At 45.8% G+C, this 22,624-nt stretch overlaps 1 protein-coding gene across 2 annotated transcripts in view; it reads right to left on the bottom strand.

Moving 5' to 3' along the window:
- The window catches only part of ZBTB7B (zinc finger and BTB domain containing 7B), an 82,362-nt gene that overhangs the window by 18,226 nt on the left and 41,512 nt on the right, over positions 1–22,624 (bottom strand). Inside the window, exon 2 of one of the 2 annotated variants that reach the window (XM_068252516.1) lies at positions 12,366–12,435. The exons of the other annotated variant lie outside the window; for it this stretch is intronic. The gene's annotated coding sequence lies outside the window, so the exon portion shown is untranslated. The remainder of the gene's footprint in view (positions 1–12,365; positions 12,436–22,624) is intronic. 2 annotated transcript variants of the gene reach the window in all.

The following is a 22,624-nucleotide window of genomic DNA, read 5'->3' as shown; positions in this document are numbered from 1 at the left end:
TATGTATCTGTCAGGAGGTAGATAGGCAGAGCAATGTTCTGCAGATCTCTAGAGAGGCCAGCAATGGGATAATCTGCAGAATATATATACAATATGTATCTGTCAGGAGGGGGAGGGGCAGAGCAATGATCTGCAGATCTCTAGAGAGGCCAGTAATGGGATAATCTGCAGAATATATACAGTATGTATCTGTCAGGAGGGGGAGGGGCAGAGCAATGATCTGCAGATCTCTAGAGAGGTCAGTAATAGGATAATCTGCAGAATATATACAGTATGTATCTGTCAGGAGGGAGATGGACAGAGCAATGTTCTGCAGATCTCTAGAGGCCAGTAATGGGATAATCTGCAGAATATGCACAATATGCATCTGTCAGGAGGTAGAGGGGGCAGAGCAATGTTCTGCAGATCTCTAGAGAGGCCAGTAATGGGATAATCTGCAGAATATATACAATATGCATCTGTCAGGAGGTAGAGGGGGCAGAGCAATGTTCTGCAGATCTCCAGAGAGGCCAGTAAAGGGATAATCTGCAGACTATGCACAATATGCATCTGTCAGGAGGTAGAGGGGGCAGAGCAATGTTCTGCAGATCTCCAGAGGCAAGTACTAGAATAATTTAGACACTACATCACTATACATTGCTTGTGGATGACAGGAGTTGGATATACCGTACTTGGCTCCTGAGGCATTTACACGCCCCTGACGACAGGTAAAAAGGGGTGTGAAAAGGGTTTTGTGTGTCAGTCACACAGGGAGGACACGGACTGGAAAATGGGGGCTACGGAAGCCACAGATACAAGCTGATGTCACGCAGGTCGCAGACAGATCAGGTTGCGTTGGATGGGGAGACACAGCCTGCCTAGTAACCTGGCAAGAGTCGTCAGCAGGTGTCTTGTTCCAATGAACACAGCCCCTCCCGAGGCAGCAATGAGGGACCCCTCCCTGCTCAGGAATGGCTGGGCCCCTCCTTACCTAAGACGAAAGGGGGACAGGACGGACCAGTTGTACCAGGCATGGTGCAAAACACCCTGCAAACAAATGAGGAACGCAGACTGCGAGCTCCGCAGGTCAGAGCTTTGCAGGGGAGCTCAGCGCACGGTTGTGGCTGTATAAATTGGTCACTCTGATGGTGAACTGGTCACACCAGTTACGCCAAGCGAAGCCTACATGCCACTCCATGGCACCCTGCCTGGCATCCATTACAACCCACGTATCACACACGTCCTGTATTACACAATGGCAGAGCGAGTGCAATCTCCCACAGTCCAATAGGTTATGTCTTGTGGGGCAAGAGGTGAGCAAGGTGCTCAAGAGGACCTGTCTTATGTAATTCAGAAACGACTCTGCACTGCTCTAGTAATGAGCTGGAGGAACATAAATTGTGGAGGGGGGAAGTGTGTATGTGTGTGTGTGCATGTGTGTGGGGGGGGGGGGGGGGGGGTGTTGGGTGTCTTGGGGTTCACAGGAAGCCACAAGCTGAGAGGGGCTTAATCTGGCCTGCAGGGACACATGGAGGTGACACAGGCCTCTTGTCAAGCTGACGCTGTGCTGGTGTAATATAAGCAGAGTGGAAATTCACTGCCGAGATAAGAGGAGGCAGCTTCCTCTGTGTCACAGGTAGCAGGAACACTGTACAGCGCAGGAGATGAAGAGTTAATGTGTACACACCATACTTGTACTATGGCACTCTATGTAGCTTGTATGCTTTCTACGGCACAGGAGACACAGGCTTAATGTGTACTCTGCATAACTTGTATTATGGCACTACTTGTAGCTTGTATGCTGTCTATACCACAGAAGACAAAGGCTTTATGTGTACTCTGCATACTTGTACTATGGCACGCTATGTAGCTTGCATGTTGTCTATATCATAAGAGGCAAATACTTGACATGTACTCTACATACTTGTACTATGGCACTATATGTAGCGTGTATGCGGTCTATAGAACAGGAGATGAAAAGTTAATGTGGACACTGCATACTTGTACTATGGAACTATGTGTAGCTTGTATGCTGTCTATACCACAGGAGACAAAAACTTTACGTGTACTCTGCATTATGTACTACGGAACTACATGTAGCTTGTATGCGGTCTACTGCACAGGAGACAAAGTCTTTATGTGTACTGAATACTTGTACCATGATGCTATACATAACCTATATGCTGCATACACCACACATACACTAACTCTAGAACACAGCATGAAATATACTATGAATACACTGAGTACTTGTAGTGTCACATATCTTGTGCATACCATATATACTCGCATATAAGCTGACCCGTGTATAAGCCGAGGTAACCACTTTTCCCTTAGAAACCAGGAAAAAGCGATTGACTCGCATATAAGCCCCTCTCCCCCAGTATAGCCCACTCCACAGTAGCCAGATGTGCTCCCAGTACAAGTCAGCACCCCTCCCCATAGCCAAATGTGCCACAAGGATGATAGATGTGTCTCAACTTAAGTCAAGACGCCACTAGATGGGGTCATAGATAAGAGACAGCGATTGTCACACAGGATAAATCCCCGATCATTGCACCACTGAAACGTTGCTTGCACTCTCTGCTCCACAAGCCAGGGGACACAGGTAGTCTTGAGCAGCGCACTCTGCACACCATGTTGCAGGGGATGTGGGGCACAGACACAGCAGGGAGCCAGCTGGCAAAGAGCAGGATCACTAGTGCATGGCCCTTACACCCCTCTGCCAGTAACAAAACCTGCTCCACCATCCATTCTGCTCCACTGACTCGCATATAAGCCGAGAGGGTAACTGTTCAGCACATTGTTTGTGCTGAAAAATTAGGCTTATACGCGAGTATACACAGTATATGGTCTATGCTGTAACACACTGAACAATAAACTACTCCTAATGCACACTACACAAAACAACACATCATCAAATATTTACATACCGGTACACACCTCACAGACAATGTATGTGCTAGAACAGACCACAGGATATACTAGTAATAACAACAAACACTGCTCAGATCATCAACATTTTTACCCTAGAACCCTGCAAATACTTTTTGGATAGCAAGGGACTCCTGCAAGTAATTTTTGGATCTCAAAGAACCCCTGGCGTCATCATTAACCACTTGCGGACCAGGTACGTTGAACCATCGTCCAGCAGGTGGTGCTACCGTTCTGACCGGACGTTGATTCAATGTCCACGCTAACAAACCTCCCCGACGCGATCGTGTGCACCCGGAGGGGGAGATTAAGCTGTCATATGACAGCTGGCATCTCCCCCGAGTGATCAGCAGCCATCGCGTATGGCTGCTAATCACGTGATCACTCCGATCGCCGGCGGATCGTAGTGATCACTTTAACAGCGTCAGCGGCTGGGAGGAAAGAAGAGAATCCACTCACCTCCCTGCCGTTCCAGCGACGATCGGCACCCCCTCTGCTCTGGCCGGCATCTCTGCTCCGTCTGACGTCAGCGCCGGGTCCCGGCTTGATGACGTCATCAAGCCGCGATCCAGACCTGAGCTTCATTTGGAGCGGAGATGCCGGCTGGAGAAGAGGTGGCTACTGCGGCTCATCGCTGGAGCCTGGAAGGCGAGTGAAAGCTGCCAGCTACAGGGGGGACACCTGCCTCCATGGCGGACACCATGCCCAGCCAGCCACAGACAGGATCCGGCCCCCCGACCCTCCGAAACGCCCCCCCTCCATGCAAATGGCCCTGGTCCTTAAGGGGGGGTTAGGTGGCCAGTCCCGAAGTGGTTAAAAGATGATCTGGCTGTTTATGCCACTACCCCCTATTACAGTGCCCTTTATTACAAATTCTAATGCTTTTTATTAATTTGCTCATTATTATTCTGACCCCCAATTTAGTGGTTCTTTTTACAGTACCCCCTATTATAGTGTGCTCTCTATCATACTTCACCCCAACCCCCACGGTGGGGAAAAATGCCAAGGAATCACTGCAGAGTACTCAAGGAACCCTGGCTGAGAAAGCCTGCCATATATATTGCACAGGCATTACTTCACCCACTATACTGCGTACATTTTGTATTTACTGTCCACGCCACATTATCACTAGACATTTTACCCAGTATACTGTCAGCTGATATGATCAGTCAGATATTTTTTTTTATTTTCTGGTCCGTTTAATATGCAGGCATTGCACAGAAAGTGATCAGACAGAATAAGGAAGGAGGATTTTTGCCCCAGCGTCTGTCACAAATATTTTGCTGGTCTTCTAAAGGTACTGAGTGCTAAAGTATTTTGATATTAGCTAATAAAGAACCTTCTACAAATAATAAAAGTACTTTTTAAAACCTGTATTGAAAATGATGCTTTTTTTTGCAACATTACTTAATAGGTTATTTAGTCATTGTTAGCACATTGTAAATCTTTCCTCTCCCCGATTTACATTCTGTCATTTATTACAGGTGGCAACATCGTTAGTTCTGTCAGGTGCAGCTCTGTGGAATGTTTGGTTACTGAGAATTATGAAGACAGTAAAAATAATGCCTAGTCTCCCAGAATGCTCTGGGAGGAGAATTCTACATAGCAACACAGCCTAGGCTAAGCAGCACTAGGAGGACGGGCCTACATACCAATATACAAGATATAGGAAGAGTCCCTGATGTAAAAACCAGAAAAATTACTGTAGAAGTGGATGTCCTGAATAATTGACTGCATTCTGCTATATGTCACTACAGGGCCTCTTTAAAAGAAAACTGAAGTGAAAGGGTTTTGGATGCTGTCATATTTTTTTTATTTAAACAATACCAGTTGCCTGGCAGCCCTGCTGATCTATTTGGCTACAGTAGTGTCTGAATCACACCAGAACTTGTCAGATCTGACAATAATGTTAAAAACACCTGGTCTGCTGCATGCTTGTTCAGGGGCTATGGCTAAAAGATTTAAGAGGCAGAGGATAAGCAGGATAGCTGGGCAACTGGTATTGCTTAAAAGGAAATAAATATGGCAGCCTCCATATCCCTCTCACTTCAGTTGTCCTTTAAAGGGAACCCGAGCGGAAGCTGTGTCCGCGCTGATGGCAGGGGAGGTGAACAAGCCGGTTAACATTGCTGACAGTATGTTTTCAGTAATCTTCTGGGGGCTGTGATCAGTGAGGGGGGGACAGCAGAACTCCAAGGGGAGCCTCAATAGGATCCTTAGGCTTCCCTGTCGTTAGGTAATTATCTCTTTTTGCTTCGGTTCAGGTGCACTTTATTCAAGATCCTGGCTGCCATACACTTCCTGTAGCACTTGCTATAAAATACTGGCTACAGCAAGGTGACAGACGCCCTTAGCCCATCTCCTGGGGTACCATACAAGTATCCCATACTGACAACGTAACTAATTTAGCATTGCTGTTTCTCACACTTTACCAAATAAATACATAGCAGTATTGGTGGTATTTTAAGACTACACATCAACTATGTATTAGCACTTGTGTTGTTGGTTGTCCCGATTGTACCATGAGCTGAACTGTTAATGTATCTATTCTCTCAACTATTGTAGGTTTTGTACTATGTACAGCGCTACAGAAGATGTTGGTGCCATATAAATAAAAAATATTAAATATAAAGCGCCAACATATTACGCGGAGCTGGGCATTAGTTACAGACAATATTTAGGGGTGACATACAGCAATAAGACAGTACAGGAATACAGGCAGACCAGATCACGCAGCACAGTATGAGTACAAGGTTATGCTTAGTCAGTCCCTGGATGAGAGCATGGAGATTAGGCAAGTCATGTTCACTCAAGAGTACACTCAGATCCATAGGATGGGTGTTCGGTAATGGAGGTGCATAATCAGGAAGGAGACACAAGGAGGAGGACCCTGCCCAAAGGCTTACAATCTAGAGGGAGAGGTAGGGACATGAAAGGTAGGGGACCAGAGTTTAGAGCACCAGTGAGTGGGGGGTAGGCCAGAGTGAACAGGTGAGTTTTGAGGGCCTTCTTGAAGATGTTGAAGGAGGGGGAAACCCTAATGGGGGAGGTAGAGAGTTCCATAGTGTTGAGCAGCTCTTGAGAAGTCCTGGAGGCGAGTAATTCTCAAAACTCATTTCCAGGCACAAATATCTCACAAATCATAATAAGGCTTCCGCAGCTAAAAATACTCCTGAAATCTGTTTCACCAAGCCAGAAGAAGTTGTGTGAGAGAATCAGCTTTTAGGTTCTGTGGGTGGAGCTGCTACTGATACCTGGATTGCATTATCCTCACTGCTTAGGCATGGACTACTTAAAGGATACCCGAGGTGACATTTGACATGATGAGATAGACATGTGTATGTACAGTGCCTAGCACACAAATAACTATGCTGTGTTCCTTTTTTTCTTTCTCTCCCTGAAAGAGTTAAACATCAGGTATACAAGTGGCAGTTCCTTTCTGAGTCAGGACTGGGTCAGACTACAGTGTGACCCTCACTGATAAGAAATTACAACTATAAAATGCTTTCCTAGAAGAAAATGGCTTATGAGAGCAGGAAAGTGATAAAAAGGGACAATAGTTCATAGATTTTAGCTTTGGCATACTTCAATAAATGTGTCATTAAGCAAAAACAATAAAACAGGAAAAACTTAAAAAGTAGATTTAAACATGAAATAAACCTGTGGAATATCTTAAAAAGTCATTTTTAGGAGAAGGAGGATAGATACAACTGTTTATTTCATTAGTTTATTTTCACCTCGGGTGTCCTTTAAGCATTAGAAACTCAAACTATATCTACATATTGCTGTATACTGGAAAGTAGCCCCTCCCTCCCAGCGATGCTTAGCCTAGGCCAGTGATGGCTAACTATGGCACTCCAGCTGTGGTGGAACTACAAGTCTCATGAGGCATTGCAATACTCTGACAGCTCTAAGCATAACTCAGGGAGGCCGAGGCATGATGGGATTTGTAGTTTTGTCACAGCTGGAGTGCCAAGGTTAGCCATACCTGGCCTAGGCTGTTTGGCTGTACAGAATTCTTCACATCATTAGTGGGTGTGCTAATAGAGAATAGTGTTGGTGCTGTCTGGTTTTGTTTCTTTCACGTCAGCCAGTAGTAAAGGTGATGACCTGCAGGCTGTTGGTGGATCAAACAGCATGAGCGAATTACACGGCGGGTATCAATCATTTCTTGATCTCTCTTCTATTTTGTAACGTCTCAACTTGTGATGTATGGATTTATTCCCCCCCCCCCCCCCCACACTAGTATCTTTCAGTAAGGTTCCTCTAACACACAGGTATGTATACAGGTAACAGTGTGATATCAGCCCTTGAATAATTCAGCTTCTTAGAATACCAGTTAGAGGATAGTCAGGCATTCTTGCAGCCATTTTTGGTAGAGAAATCCCCTATGAAGGTAACACCACCATCAGCTGCTGGGAAGGGGAGGTACTCTCATCATGACGCTTTCTCTGAGGCTAGATGCACACATAACATAACATGAAAAGCTGCGTTTGTATGTCATGTTTTATGTTAATGTTGTGTGCGTTTTTGCTGCATTTTTGGTGCATTTGTGATAGTGTTTTTTTTTTTTTTTTTTAAAGCAGATGCGTTTAAGCGTTTTTGCGTGTTTTTTTAATGTATGCATATATAAAACGCATATGCGTTTTCATATTTACATTTATGCAAATCACTAGGAAGACAACAGGAAGCGGAAATATATCAGACATCCTTTTTTTTTTCTCTAAACACATCAAAAACGAATACAAAACGCAATACATTGCGTTTCCATTGACTTTCATTATGTGCGATTTTGATGCGTTCATGCATAATATGCAACCAAACTGGCGATTTTAACAACGTCAAAGTACAAACGCATGCGGGGTTTTTTTTATGTGACCCATTGAGTAACATTAGTGCATAAAAAGCAGCATTTTACGCAACGCTAGCGTTTCTGCTATGTGTGCCCCTAGCCTGAAGTTCTCACGCTAACGGGTGGATTCACAAACCCTTGTTCATTATCTCTCCTTAGGCATTTATCATCTGATCTATAAAAGCCGTCTAAACAACCAGAAAACAATGCTGAAAATAAGGCAAGGAAAGTACCATCGAGCTTAAAAAGGGACTCCCAGGATTGAACTTCATTCCAATCAGCCGATACCACCTCACCAGGGGGGTCTGTATGGCTGATATTGTGGTGAAACCCCTCCCACAGTGTGATGTCATGACCATGGTCCTGACAGTTTGCCGTCACTGAACCTCGTTGCATTGTGGGAAATAACAGCTTTTTCCAACTGCCTAGCAAGCAGCATCTCCCTCTGTGCATAGAACTCTCAGTAACGAACATTCTGTAAAGATCACATGTCAGAACTAAATATGTCACCATCAGTGATACATTTCAAACTGTAAATCAGGGAGAGGAAAGATTTTTCAAAGGGCAAATACTGACTAAATAATCTATAAATGAATATCCTAAAAAGTAAGCAATTGTATTCATTGCAGTTCCACTTCAGAGTAAACCAGAGATCAGAAAATACAAAGAAACTGATACTTACCAGGGCTTCCTCCAGCCCCATAAACATGTATGAGTCCCTCATGGTCCTCCCACAGTCTGCCGCGATCAACCCTGGTAACTGTTGCAGTCGTGTCAGTCTGGGTCTTCTGCACATGCGCAGACTGGACCTGACTGAACCAGTTACCGGGGCTGATTGCCGCTAAACGGCAGACCGCAGGAGGACGGCGAGGGACTCACACGTGTTTATGGGGCTGGAGGTAAGTACAGATTCTTTGTATTTTCTGAGTGATTCCCTCTCCCGACACCCCCCCCCCCCCCCCCCCCCCTGTAAAGTGCAGAGAAAAAGAGTTACTGGTAGTAAAAATTAGGTTGGATTATGTGGTGAATCATCAGTCATATTTCTATGAACACAGTCCTAGACTGTGCTTAGTAAATGAATTTATAAGTGGCCCCTTAAAGGGACACATACGTCAAACAAAAAAAATGAGTTTTACTCACCTAGGGCTTCCAATAGCCCACGGCAGCTGTCCGGTGTCCTCGCCGTCTCCCTCCGATCCTCCTGGCCCCGCTGGCGGATACTTCCGGTTTGGGCGACAAGAGCCGACAGGGACAGGGAACGCGAGTGATTCTTTGCGTTCCCAGACACATTAGCACCCTCTATGCTGCTATATGGTATATGATATATGCTATAGCAGCATAGAGGGCGCTATTGTGGCCGGGAACGCGAAGAATCACTCGCGTCCCCAGCCTGTCAGCTCCTGTCACCGAAACAGGAAGTGGCTGCCGGCGGGACCAGGAGGATCGGAGGGAGACGGCGAGGGCACCGGACAGCTGCAGGGGGCTATTGGAAGCCCCAGTTGAGTAAAACTCATTTTTTTTGTTTAACTTAAGTGTCCCTTTAATATTTCCATCATTACCTCCCGTAATTTATGACAGGCAGCAAACGACATCTATTAATAACTGGTAGAGTTATTACTACATCTGTCTACAATGTCACATCAAACAGAAACTGCGTAGTACCCAGATTAGTACTTCTGTTCGCCACACCTATCGCAGGTCACATCAAGACAAAATGTGTAAATAGAATAACTGATAAAGCTACGTTTAATGAATGAAGTCACATACTGACAAACTGCAGACAGAGTCATAATACTGGCTCCTCCTCCTATCCTTAAATTTTAAAAATAAATTTAAAAAAATGACAAGCAATACCAATTAAAAATTTCAGCCCACCAGAAACACAAGACCACTCCTACACTCTGCCAAATGAACAGTCATACACACATCCAATTTTGATTGGCTATTCACTTGACAGTTTTACCACCTTCATATAGCATGAGGGCCAACAGATTTGAATACTATGAACAATTTGTGTAGGTAAGATCTCATACTACATGGAAGTAGGAAAATTGGCCAATCAAAATTGGTTTAAGACCATGTAATGCAATGAGAGCCAAGACTACGATTATATACAAAGAGACAACCATGGACATCACTTCGTGCACGAAGACCACCAGAGACTAAAGAACATCATACAAAGTACTGAAATCGGCAGAAACACTATACCACTTCATGCCTGAGATGACCAGGGACACAAGACCATTTCATATACTGAGACCACCAGAGACACAAGTCCACTTCAAACACTGATACTACAAGAGAACTAAGACCACTCCATACAGTGAGACCATCAGGATGACAGGATCATAATTCATATACTGGGACCACTAGAGGCAAAAGTCCACTTGAAAAACTGGGACTACAACAGACCCAAGATTACTCCATACATGGTGATCACCAGGAAGAGAAGACCAAAAGTCATACACTGAGACCAGCAGAGGCAATAGTTCACGTCAAAACAGTGATACTACAAGACAACAAAGACCACAAGACCTCTTCATGCACGGAGAATTCCACAAATGCAAGACCACTATATATACACTAACAACCATAGGCAAACAAACATTCTCATCATACACTGATTTCAATGTAGACACAAGGCTAATTTGATGCAATGAGACCTCCAGAGATACAAGACCACCAGAGATTCAAGACTACATCATACAATGAGGCATCCAGAGACATATGACTACTTTATGCAGTGAGACCATCAGAGACAAAATATTGATGCATTGAAACCACCATATCCAGACATACAAGGCCACTTCATATAGTGGGAACAGAGAAATTACACCATATATACAGACACCACCAAACACAAGTTCTTTTTATACACGGAGACCCCAAATATAAAAAGTACACTTCATACATTTAGAACTCAAGAGATAGATCACTTTGTTCATTTATAACACCAGAAATACAAGACACTGAGACCACCACAGACACAAGGCATAAAATGACACCTTTACAGATACAAGATCCCTTTATACATCAGGACCATCAGAAGGACTAGAAAGATCTATAGAGATGCAAACCTGCGCCCATTAGAGAGACAAGACCACTTTACAAAATGAGATATACCCTCGATCAGTATACCACGTCACACAAAGAGACTACTAGAGGTACAACACACTGCCATACTCAGGGACTAAAAGAGAAGCCAGAGAACTGCATATGCTAAGACCACCAGAGCCAAAAGAACACATCATACTCAGACAACCACAGGCACAACATCACTTCACACACTGAGCCCACCAGAGACACACGACTACTTTACACAGAGACCACCAAAGACACAAGACCACTTCATCCACAGAGATCTCTACAGATGACCAACTACTTAATACACAGAGGACTAGGAGCATAAGACCCCTTCATACACTGAGACCACCAGAGGCACAAAGCCACTTTATATCCCGAGACCACCAGAGGCACAAAGTCACTTTATATCCCAAGACCACCAGAGACACAAAGTCACTTAATACAATGAAGGCCACAAAACCAACACCACTTTATACACAGAGACCTCCAGACTCAAAAGATCACGCCATAACTTTATATACACTAAGACCACCAAAGACTAGATCATACATTGAGACATCAGTTTACATGTTAGGACCATCGGACAAACACGCAAGTTTATTTTATAAAGAGACCTCCAGAGCTAGGAGACCACCAGAATCATAATTCCAGTTCATACACTGACTCAAGATCACTTTATACACAGAGACCACCAGGCTCAAAAGATCACGCCGTCATTTTATAAACTGAGACCACCAAAGACTAGATCATACGCTGAGACAACACCACCAGACACACAGGCAAGTCTAATTTATAAAGAGACCTCCAGAATCATAATCCCATGTCATACGCCGAGACCATGAGACTCGAGATCATTTTATACACAGAGATCATCTGCAGAGACACAAAACCACTTCATATGCTGAGATCTCCATCTCCCAAGACACAACACACTTCATGAACAGAGACTGCCGTACGCACACAGAATGAGACAACGCAGCCCCCAAGGAAAAGCTTCAAAGCTGCAACTCTGCTACACACAGAAATCCAACATTATCCCTCCAACCCTCTAAAAATTCACTTGATAGGAATTGGGAACCACCACACAGCGCCATGTATCTTTTTTAGGCTACATCACCTTTTTCTCAGGCAGGCAACATGGAAGCCACTTTCTTTCTCTGTACCGATGGTGAAGAATCATATAAAGGAAACGAAAGAAACAGCACAGCAAAAAACAAAATGTGCATAGAACACACAGCCCCTGCCGCCTATGACAAAATGGTTGCTGCATCCGTGGGCTGAACACGGCCCGAGATATGGAATATCGTGAATACCCAACTACGGTCAATGCGGCTAGCTCAGGTCACTGCAGCAACAAGCTACTACCAGTGTGGAAGAAACGTTATCAGATTCCATGCTACTGCTTTACGGGCAGGGTGGAAACTACCATTTGGGGCTAATGGACAAAAGCAACAAATCATTCAAAATAAAAACTAACAACAAAAAAAAGTTTTTTCATCTATAAGGGGCTATTTACCTGTGGAGTGAGCCTCTTCCTCCAGTCCCAGTCTCAAAGTCCTCACAAGAGAATTCACCCTTGCCAATCACTGCCAACGATACGAAAAGACAAAAGACACATTTTAAACCAAAAAAAAAAAAGAAAGAAAAGAACAATCCACCTGTCTAAGAAAAAAAATATTTAAAGAAAGTCAAGGTTTTTTTTTTTTTGTTTAGTCAAAATGCCGCCCACGGACAAACTTCCCAGAAGTGTTAAGGGGAGAAAGCAGCATGCCCACTTTGAAGTTGGGGTGAGAGGGGGTGGAGGGGAAGAGGGATGGAAGGAGGGGGCGGAGCATCCTTTTGACTTGTTTTTGAGATAAGGAGGAGAAGAGCGACGACATTTTCCATACAAGGTGTCTTGTGCATCACGAGTGATGAAGCATGGACATGAAAGGGTGGGGATGCCGCTGTCACCAGTGCCAATCACAGGAGGTACTGATAGATTTTAAGCACTTGTGAGATTTCCTCAGAAAAACTTCTTGCTTACTTTTGGCAACATTGGCCTCAATTCACTAAGCTTCTCTCCTATCTTTAATAACTCTTCTGAGCTGTTTCTACTGTTATCACCATGGTGATAACTGTATCAACAGCCCAGAAGAGTTATTAAAGACAGTGGAGAAGCTTAGTGAATTGAGGCCAATTGTAATAAAACTAAGAAGGTCTTCTATGATTTTTCACCTCAGCTGCTTGGCCAAGACCACTGTGCTGTTATTATTTGTTTATTATTAGTTACAAAACATTATCCTTCAACTCCAACCACGCATCTGCCATTTTCATTCACCCATTTCTGTTTTTTTTTTTTCTTTCATTTTTATTTCTTTAGGAACTGTAGGAAAATAATGTAATAAATAAATCAGATTTGTTTAACAATATGAATTTATACATTAGTCAGTGTTTTCCTATATAATCTTTCCTCAACCTGATTTACATTTTGAAATTTCATCACAGGTGGCCACAACTTTCATGCTGTCAGGTGCAGCTCTGCGGAATGTGATAGAAGTTTGTTTCTGAGAATTCCAGTCCCTAAATGCTACTTTATGGAAACTTTTAATGTGTATTTATATAGCACTGACATCTTCTGCAGTACTGCATAGAGTACATAGTCATGTCACTGACTGTCCTCAGAGCAGCTCACACTCTAATCAGACTATAGCCATAGTCTAATGTCCCAACGCATTATTATAATGTATTTAAATTATAAAAATAAATAAATAAAATAAATCGTACTAGTGGCATACTCTGCAGCACTTTACAGAGTACATAGTAATGTCAATCACTGTCCTTAGAGGAGCTCACAATCTAATGCTACCATTATCATAGTCTAATGTCTTACCATGTTGGTATTATGTATCTATATAGCAATGGCATCTCCTGCAGCACTTTACAGAGTACATAGTCATGTCACTGACTGTCCTCAGAGGCGCTACCAATCTAATCCCTACCTTTTCTTTTATTGTACAGTGCCACAGAAGATGTTAAACTCTATATAGAATAATAATAATAATAATAATAATAATAATAATACTTAAAAAGGAACTTAAACCAAGGATTGAACTTCATCCCAATCAGTAGCTGGGATGGGGGCTCTATTCACAAAACTACTCATAAATGGCTTAGTTATTTATCACCCAATTGATAAAAATAACCTTTCAGCACATTTACAAGCAAAATGATCATTGAAAGTAAGTTGTTCCTGATTAACTACATTTCAATATTACAGCACTTTTCTTGCCTTAGTTATATTATACGTTTGCTCTTTGAGCGCTTAAAAAAGTAACATAGATAAGGTGAAAACAGAACAGAGGTAAACAGGCAAAAAAGCTTTGGGAAATGCCCAATTGTGGGGAAGCCCCTCCCACAGTGTGATGCCATGACTATGGTCCTGACAGTTTACTGTGTAACCATGATGCATTGTGGGAAATAGCGACTGTTTCCAACTGCCAAGCAAGCAATATCTCCCCTGCAGAATGTTTGTTTACCAAGAGTTTCATGCACAGACACCACCTGGCAGGACTAATGCCTCATACTCACGAGGCACATTTGTGGCCTGTCACTAGCACATGGGAGCGTGTGCGCGACAGGCCAGCGACAGCTCATCGCCAGGTCCCTCCGCATACACACGGCGGAGGGACCTGGCAAATGATGTGGCGGAAGCTGTCGCTGTTGCTCCTCCCTCCCGCCAGAAGCCCAAGGTATTTACTGCTTGTTGCTGTCGCTAGTCCGCATACCCACGCAGACTAGCAACAGTTGCGGCGGAGTTGCGGTGGCGACATCAGCGACGAGCGACGGTTCGGGGTGCGCGCTCGTGCAACATCGCATACTCACGGGCGACCTGTCGCCACAACACGCGCGCGCCGCGTGTTGCGGCGACAATTGTAGCCCGTGAGTATGGGCCATTAAGCTGCCACCACCTGATAAACATTTCAGAATGTAAATCGGACTGAGGAAAAATTTTACAGTGGGAAACCGCTGACTAATTAATTTATAGATGAATATTGCAAAAAAAAAAAAATAAAAAAAAAAAAAAAAAAGCAATTTTATTCGTTATGTTATTTTCAATAAAAGTTCCCCTTTAAGACATAGTCTATGGTAGAGGCCTGCAGTGGGTCGTGTACCCGCGGGTAACCCGAAATGCGGGTCGGGTTCGGGTACCCGAATTGATTTAAGCTGCGGGTAGCGGTCTGCGGGTGCGGGTCGCAAAAGCAAGCATGTAAACCTTCCTTAGATTTGGTTTGTGTATAAAAATAGGTTTTATTAACTTTACAGCACCCCAATGTTAAATGTGCACTTTAGAAGAAAATGTAAAAAAGTGGGTCGCGGGTCAGGTAGCGGGCCTGCGGGTCAGGTGCGGGTATCAAATTCACCAGAAAGCGGGTCGCGGGTCAGGTGCGGGTAGCGGATGCGGGTATGAAAAAGTGGACCCATGAAGGCCTCTAGTCTACAGCCAGTCTGTAAGCTATAGGCTTGCTATACACCAGCGGTTCTGGATGCTTTCTTGGCTAACCAAGGGCAAAAAGGGATAATTTGCATATTTAGTAGCAGTGCATTGTGGGTAACCACAATTGTTCACTTATAGCTGAATTATTGCAGATTTCCTTCTGTTTTAAGGCAAATACACCAAGCTTTGCTTTTTTTTTAGTAGGAGGGCTGTTTGGTCCCTTTTATCCCCTATACATTCCTAGTAGTTTGAGTCACCCTGCTTGGTTACTCTGCCTGTCTGTAAGGGGAGGTACCCATTAACTTACCAGTAGGTTTTTGAGCAGTGGGCAGAAACTGGAATGCCCTGTCTAGGGAAAATATACAACCTCTACAAGATACTGTCCTGGCCAAGATTTTAACCTAGGGCCATAGAGCTGAAAGGCGACGGTGCTATCCACTATGCCCCTGTGCATCCACTAGGCCACTGCGCACCTCACTAGGCCTCTGCGCACCCCACTAGGCCACTGCGCACCCCACTAGGCCCCTGTAAATCCAGTAGGCCTCTGCGCACCCCACTAGGCCTCTGCGCACCCCACTAGGCCACTGCGCACCCCACTAGGCCCCTGTAAATCCAGTAGGCCACTGCGCACCCCACTAGGCCACTGCGCACCCCACTAGGCCACTGCACACCCCACTAGGCCACTGCGCACCCCACTAGGCCACTGCGCACCCCACTAGGCCACTCTCTGCACACCAGTAGGCCTCTCCGCACCCCACTAGGCCACTGCGCACCCCACTAGGCCACAGCGCACCCCACTAGGCCACAGCGCACCCCACTAGGCCACAGCGCACCCCACTAGGCCACTGCGCACTCCTCCAGGCCTCCACTAGGCCTCTGCGCACCCACTGCTCTTTCTGTGACAGAATGACAATTCCTTTGAGTAGCCACCCTTCATGACCAACGATGAAGATGCTCATACCACTAAAATGAATGCTTGTGATGTACTCGAGGGGCATGAACTCTGTGAGGGTTTCAGGCAGGAGCTGCTGATTGTGAAATCCCTTATGTGGCCCAGCCTCATCCTGACTTTGCCTCCTGCGGCCCCCGGGTAAATTGAGTTTGAGACCCCTGCTTTAAAGATTAGAAGGAAGGCCAGGCAACTAGTATTGTCTAAAAGGAAATAAATATAGCAGCCCCCATATCCCTCTCACTTCAGGTTGCCTTCAAGGACACCTGAAGTGAAAAAGATATGGAGGCTGCCATATTTATTTCCTTTTAAACAATACCAGTTGTTTGGCAGCTCTGTTGTTCTTCTGCCTCTAATACTTTTAGCCATAGACCCTGAACAAGCATGCAGCAGATTAGGTGTTTCTGACATTACTGTCAGATCTGCACAAGATAAGCTGGATGATTGCTTCTGGTGTGATTCAGACACTACTGCAGCCAAATAGATCAGCAGGGCTGCCGGGCAACTGCTATTGGTTAAAAGGGAATAAATATGGCAGCCTCCATATTCTTCTCACTTCAGTTGTTCTTTCAAGGGTTTACACTGAGTGATACCAGCTCTTCTTATCGAATCGCCTAGACCAGTGATAGGCAAACTTGCCTCTCCAGCTGTTAAGGAACTACAAGTCCCACAATGCATTGCAGGAATCTGACAGCCACAGTCATGATTCATAAAGGCAAATGCATTGTGGGACTTGTAGTTCTTTAAAAGCCGGAGAGCCAAGTTTGCCTATCGCTGGCCTAGAGACCAGCAATGATATGCAAGATCATGTGATGCCCACCGGGAGGATCCAGGTCTCAAGCCCCGCCGTGATACCGTGTCAGAGAGGGAAAACAGATTCAGGGAACAGGAATCTTAATCACCGTCATTGTCTCCTGACAATTATACGTCCGGATGCCAGAGTGTGTCAGAGGCTGAGCCTGCAATTATCTCCTGGGGAGTGGAGGGCCGCAGCCAGGGCGGCACTGACAATCCTGTACAGGGAGGGCATTCACGTCCCACCTGGAGAATGAGGCCAACCGTTTCTGGGCACGCCTTCCATTCAAAGCTGTTACAAATGCCAGGCAAGCTGAGGGGTATTAAAATGATCCTGGCCAACCGCCACCTGGCACCACCCCAGGAGCGGCTCAGGTGGTGCAATGCTGTGCTTAACCCCTGAAAGTCCAACGAGTGGGCACATTATACTTCTGCATGTTACACCCCTTTCAGTGTCATGTCATTCTGACCACACTCATATCTGAACTTCTTATTCACCAGTTTTGTAAAGCCAAGTACAGACATGCAATAATTGTTGTAGATCGAGAAATAAATTCCTCAGGCGACAATTTGGGGGTCGATAGTGTACACACACGTCGGTAGGCTAGTGATGCGTTCTCTTGCTATTGGGTGGGGCAGAGGGGCGTCGATCGATGAATGACAGAAAAGATTGCGTGGGTGGGTGGAGTGAAAATAACATTGTGATCGGTCCTGCTAGTGCAGTGGTGGCTAACCTTGGAACTCCAGCTGTGACAAAACTACAAATCCCATCATGCTTCTGCATCCCTGAGTTATGCTTAGAGCTGTCAGGGTATTGCAATGCCTCATGGGACTTGTAGTTCCACCACAGCTGGAGTGCCAAGGTTAGCCGTCACTGTGCTAGGGTGTCGTTAAAGGATACTTTAGTGCAAATATACATTTAACAACAGGGGGAGCAGGCATATGTTGTGGGAATCTCCTTATGCCCACTGCTCCCCACACTCTCCTCCGTCCCCCTCAGTTACTCTATACCGACCCCCCAAACTTGCTTCCTGGAATGTCGGGTGTGGACTGCGCAGGCGCTGCTCAGAGCGTTCTGGGAATACACGTTATGTCACAACTGCGTAGTACGCCTGCGAAGAGCGCTCCCAGCCGCGGGCGCAGGATGAAGGACACGTGTAGCCGGGCAGCGCATGCACCATCCAACCCTCCCGACCAGGAAGCGAGTTTGCAAAGTCGGTACAGAGTAACGGAGGGGCCGTTTTTAAATTTATATTTGCGCTAATTTATCCTTTGAGCATCCGGCAAAACGAATTCTTAGTGACCCTGACCAGGATTGATCGGTGGCTTCTACACACACAGGACGATTTGTCAGCTGAAACGGTCATTATCGGCCATTTCAATCGCATTTGTGAGTGAACAGAGGCGAGAGTGATATGGAGGCTGCCATTTTTTGTTTCCTTTTAAACCACAACAGATGCCTGGCAGCCCCGCTGATCTACTGTATCTGGCTTCAGTAGTGTCTGAAGTACATCAGAAACAAACATGCAGCCAATCGTGAAAGGATTTTACTTCCAGGCGTCCGCTGACCATTGTCTAGTAGTTGTTTGCAAAGTGGCAGAAAGGCATTCGCAGAGCTTTGGGCCCCTTGACTTTCAACGAACATGCAAATATGTATCTATTACACGTCCACCTCCTGCAGGCAAGGAATTCTGGGTAACAGGAAGCAGTTTACATTTTAATGTCTCACAGGTAGAGTCAAAGAGAACAATTTAAAAATGCCTCATCAAGCTCGTTTCAAACAGTGCACAGCTTTTTACCACACAATCCAGTCCATTCAAATGAGGCAGCCAACCAGTGTCTTTTACAAGAAATGTAAAAACCCTTTGATTGCAAGATCTTTGCAAGACAAGAACATTTTGTATGAAAATTTGACTTGAAATAAAAAGCACAGTACGTATAGATGAGCATTGCATCATCACAACTGAGCTGACGGTTCTCCACTCTTTGACACTATAGGATTGTACTTAAAGGACAACTGTAGCGAGAGGTATATGGAGGCTGCCATATTGGTTTCCTTTTTAAACAATGGCAGTTGCCCGGCAGCCCTGCTGATGTATTTGGCTGCAGTAGGAGGCAGAGGATCAGCAGGATAGCCAAGCAACTGGTATTGCTTAAATGGAAATAAATATGGCAGTCTCCACATACCTCTCGCTGCAGTTGTCCTTTAAAGCAAAACTGAGGGTTCCCTCCACCTCACAGTTCCAAAAATTTGGAAAAAGCCCAACTGTTTGCCGCTGGGAAAGTGCGGGCCGCCTGCGCAGTGCGATGGAGATCCGTCAAAAAGCCCTTGTAGACGGCTTCAGAGGGTCTCAGCACTGGAACCAGAAGCTTCCCTCTACCTAGGTCCATTTAGGCACTTTTTTCACTACAGGTACACTTTAAAAAACAAACCCATGGGAATCTTAGGTTAAAAATGTAGACCCTGTTCAGCAGGTAGTACGTCACTGGGCGAGGGGAGTGTGGGGGGTGGCGCTATGCAGATGACCCTGTTGGCGCTCTCTGCCGCAGGGTCATATGACTGACATTTTGCGTGTTTTGTGGTGCAATGTGACAGGACAGCCTGGTGTAAAACTGCTCTCAGAGGTATGGAAAATCCAGGGGCTTCCCACTCCCACCTCGCCTTCCAGCGCTGGGACCCTCTGAACCTGATCAACAACGCTTCCCGTCAGCATACAAGCATGGCCGTACTGCGCAGGAGTACGAAGCCGCTCATGCTTGGATTTGTCCTCCCTGCACGAGCGGCTCCGTGGTACTGCGCAGACGCGGGCCGCCAGTGATCCTGCACAGTGTAGCCGCGCTCGTTCAGGTATTATAGGCACCTACACTGTTAGGTACTGTTAATGGCCTGATGAAGTGGGCTCGAACCCACAAAACGTGGTGCCCGGGCCAACTAAACTATCCTTTATCACAACTTTGATTGTGTCGTCTGAGAGGTAAGCCACCTTTAATTTTTTATTTTATTTGTTTTAACTCAGTTTTATCCTTTTTTAGGCTCCTCTTCAAACCTGTTGCACTGGTTCACGGACGGGAGTGCGGCCGGGAACATTCAGAGGGTGTTCAGCAGCAACGGAGGTCTGGAGGAGGACTTGGGGAGCCTTCAGATGATCCAGAACCTTCCCTCTACTGAGGTAAGCATCTGACTTTTTCTTTTTCCACAGCTTTGCTTTAAATATTTTTCTTTGTATGTTTTTGGATTGTGGAATAAACCATCCGAGTTTCCATTCATTCTTATGGGGAAATTCGCTTTAATAGAGTGCATGTTCCCGGAACGAATTATGCTTGTAAACCAAGGTTCAACTGTGCCTGAGAGAAAAGGACAACCAGAGAATGATTACGAAGGCCACATTTCAGTATAACAATGTGATAAGACTGAATAGTTCTGCGTTCCAGTCATACCTGGAGGAAAAAAGCCACATATGGACCTTCCTTTATCAAAAGAATTGTGAAATTGAAAAAGAACGTACGGGCCCATCCAGGCTTATGTGTTAGGTAGAAACGCACGGCACCTTTGTTGCTGGCCCCATTTGACATGCAGGGCCAGTTCTACCTACAATGGGGTTCCGGGGCAAAAGTAATTTGAGGGCCCCCCTAGCAATGCCCCCCTCCCATTCCCCCCCCCCCCATTCCCCGCAGCCTTCCGAGCTGACACCCAGGATCCATCTCACCACACAAAATCATTATGTGTCCATCATATGTTGCCGAAAGCATTGTTGGGGACCCCATTATTCCCCTCCTCCCCCTCCTCCTTTCCCTTACAAATCCACCATGCTCTACACTCCGGACCTCTCCCCACGGCGCCTCTCTTCCTTGTTCCCTGCAGGCATGTATCGGGTCACCATAGCTGGAAGAGAGGGGGACACACCCTGGAGGGCACCTACAAGCTCTGGGGCCCTAAGGGAAATTGCCCCCTTTGCCTCTATGGAAGTGCCGGCCCTGCTGACATGGCGTGGGATCATACTGCTCAGTGCTACTGGTATGTATGCAGCAGTGTTGCCTATGCCCTTGCGGATGACACTAGCATTGCGTTGCTGAAATCAGACGCAGAAGTGTGTAAGCGTGCCACACATGGGCAGATGTAGGGGTTGTTTTTCACCTGAGGTGAGCATTAAAATGATAGTCTCAAGTCCCCTCCCCCCTAAAGGAACACACTGGAGATGGTAGAAGTGACCCCTGAGTACTGCCAATGGTAACTGTCTCTTCCAAAGCATAAAATCTAGATCATGTTAAATACGGATATTGAATTCTTAGGCCTGGGCCACACTGGCACTAAAAAATGGACCGCTAGTGGATCCTAACGGAACAGATCTGAACGGATGCTAACGGATCCAATGTTAACCTATGAATCCATTCACATTGGTCCGTTCTATTGGATCCGTAATGCAGGATCAGCTGGACGGACCGCAAGTTTGGATCTGCAGTCATTTTTCCAGATCGATGGATGCGTCCCATTGAGGACGCGTTAACGGAACAGAGCAACGGAGATGGAAAACTGATTCGTTCCACGCAGTTGCCCCTCCTCCTCCTGCATAGCAACAGAACGCGTCGGGTGCATCTGTACAGCATCGGCTTTAACTGGTGCCCGAAGGATCGATTCTTGATCTCGACCATGCAACAATCCTCATACTTGTGTGCGATGCTCAACTTTACTGCCCATTTTGCCTCACGGAAGGCCGTGTGTGTGTGTGTGTGTGTGTGTGTTTGAGAGAGTGTGTGTGATGTGAGTGTGAGTGTGTGTGATGTGTGAGTGTGTGTGTGGTGTATGTGTGTGGTAGGTTTGTGAGTGTGTGTATGAGCGAGTGTGGTGGGTGAGTGTGTGTGTGTCTGTGGTGTATGTGTGTGTGGTATGTTTGTGAGTGAGTGAGGTGAGTGTGTGTGTGTCTGTGGTGTATGTGTGTGTGGTATGTTTGTGAGTGAGTGAGGTGTGTGTGTGTGTGTGTGTGTGTGTGTGTGTGTGTGTGTGTGTGTGTGTGTGTGTGTGTGCGTGTGTATGAGTGTGTGTTGCATGTGTGTTGCATGTGTGTTGCATGTGTGTTGCGTGTGTGTTGCGTGTGTGTTGCGTGTGTGGTGCGTGTGTGGTGCGTGTGTGGTGCGTGTGTGTGTACGTGTGAGGGGTGTGTGTATAAGGTCTGCAGATCTTTGTGAGTGTGTGTGTGTGGTGTGTGGTGTGTGTGTGTGGTGTGTGTGTGTGGTGTGTGTGTGGTGTGTGTGTGTGGTGTGTGTGTGTGTGGTGTGTGTGTGGTGTGTGGTGTGGTGTGGTGTATGTGCGTGTGTGTGTGGTGTGTGTGTGTGTGGTGTGGTGTATGTGCGTGTGTGTGTGGTATGTTTGTGAGTGTGTGTACGTGTGAGTGGTGTGTGTATAAGGTCTGCAGATCTGTAATGTTTGCGCAGGCCTCTGTACGCACTCAGATCAGTAGTGTGTTTATGTACGATTATGCGCATGCATTTCCTCTGGTCCTCTATGTGCTAAATGGCTAAATTGGAAATGCGTGTACCCAAAAATTCCAAGACATGT

The sequence above is a fragment of the Hyperolius riggenbachi genome, chromosome 9, assembly GCF_040937935.1.
Source record: "Hyperolius riggenbachi isolate aHypRig1 chromosome 9, aHypRig1.pri, whole genome shotgun sequence".
Lineage (NCBI taxonomy): Eukaryota > Metazoa > Chordata > Amphibia > Anura > Hyperoliidae > Hyperolius > Hyperolius riggenbachi.
Note: the sequence above shows the minus strand (reverse complement) of the source record. Positions and strands in the feature narration are given on the sequence as shown.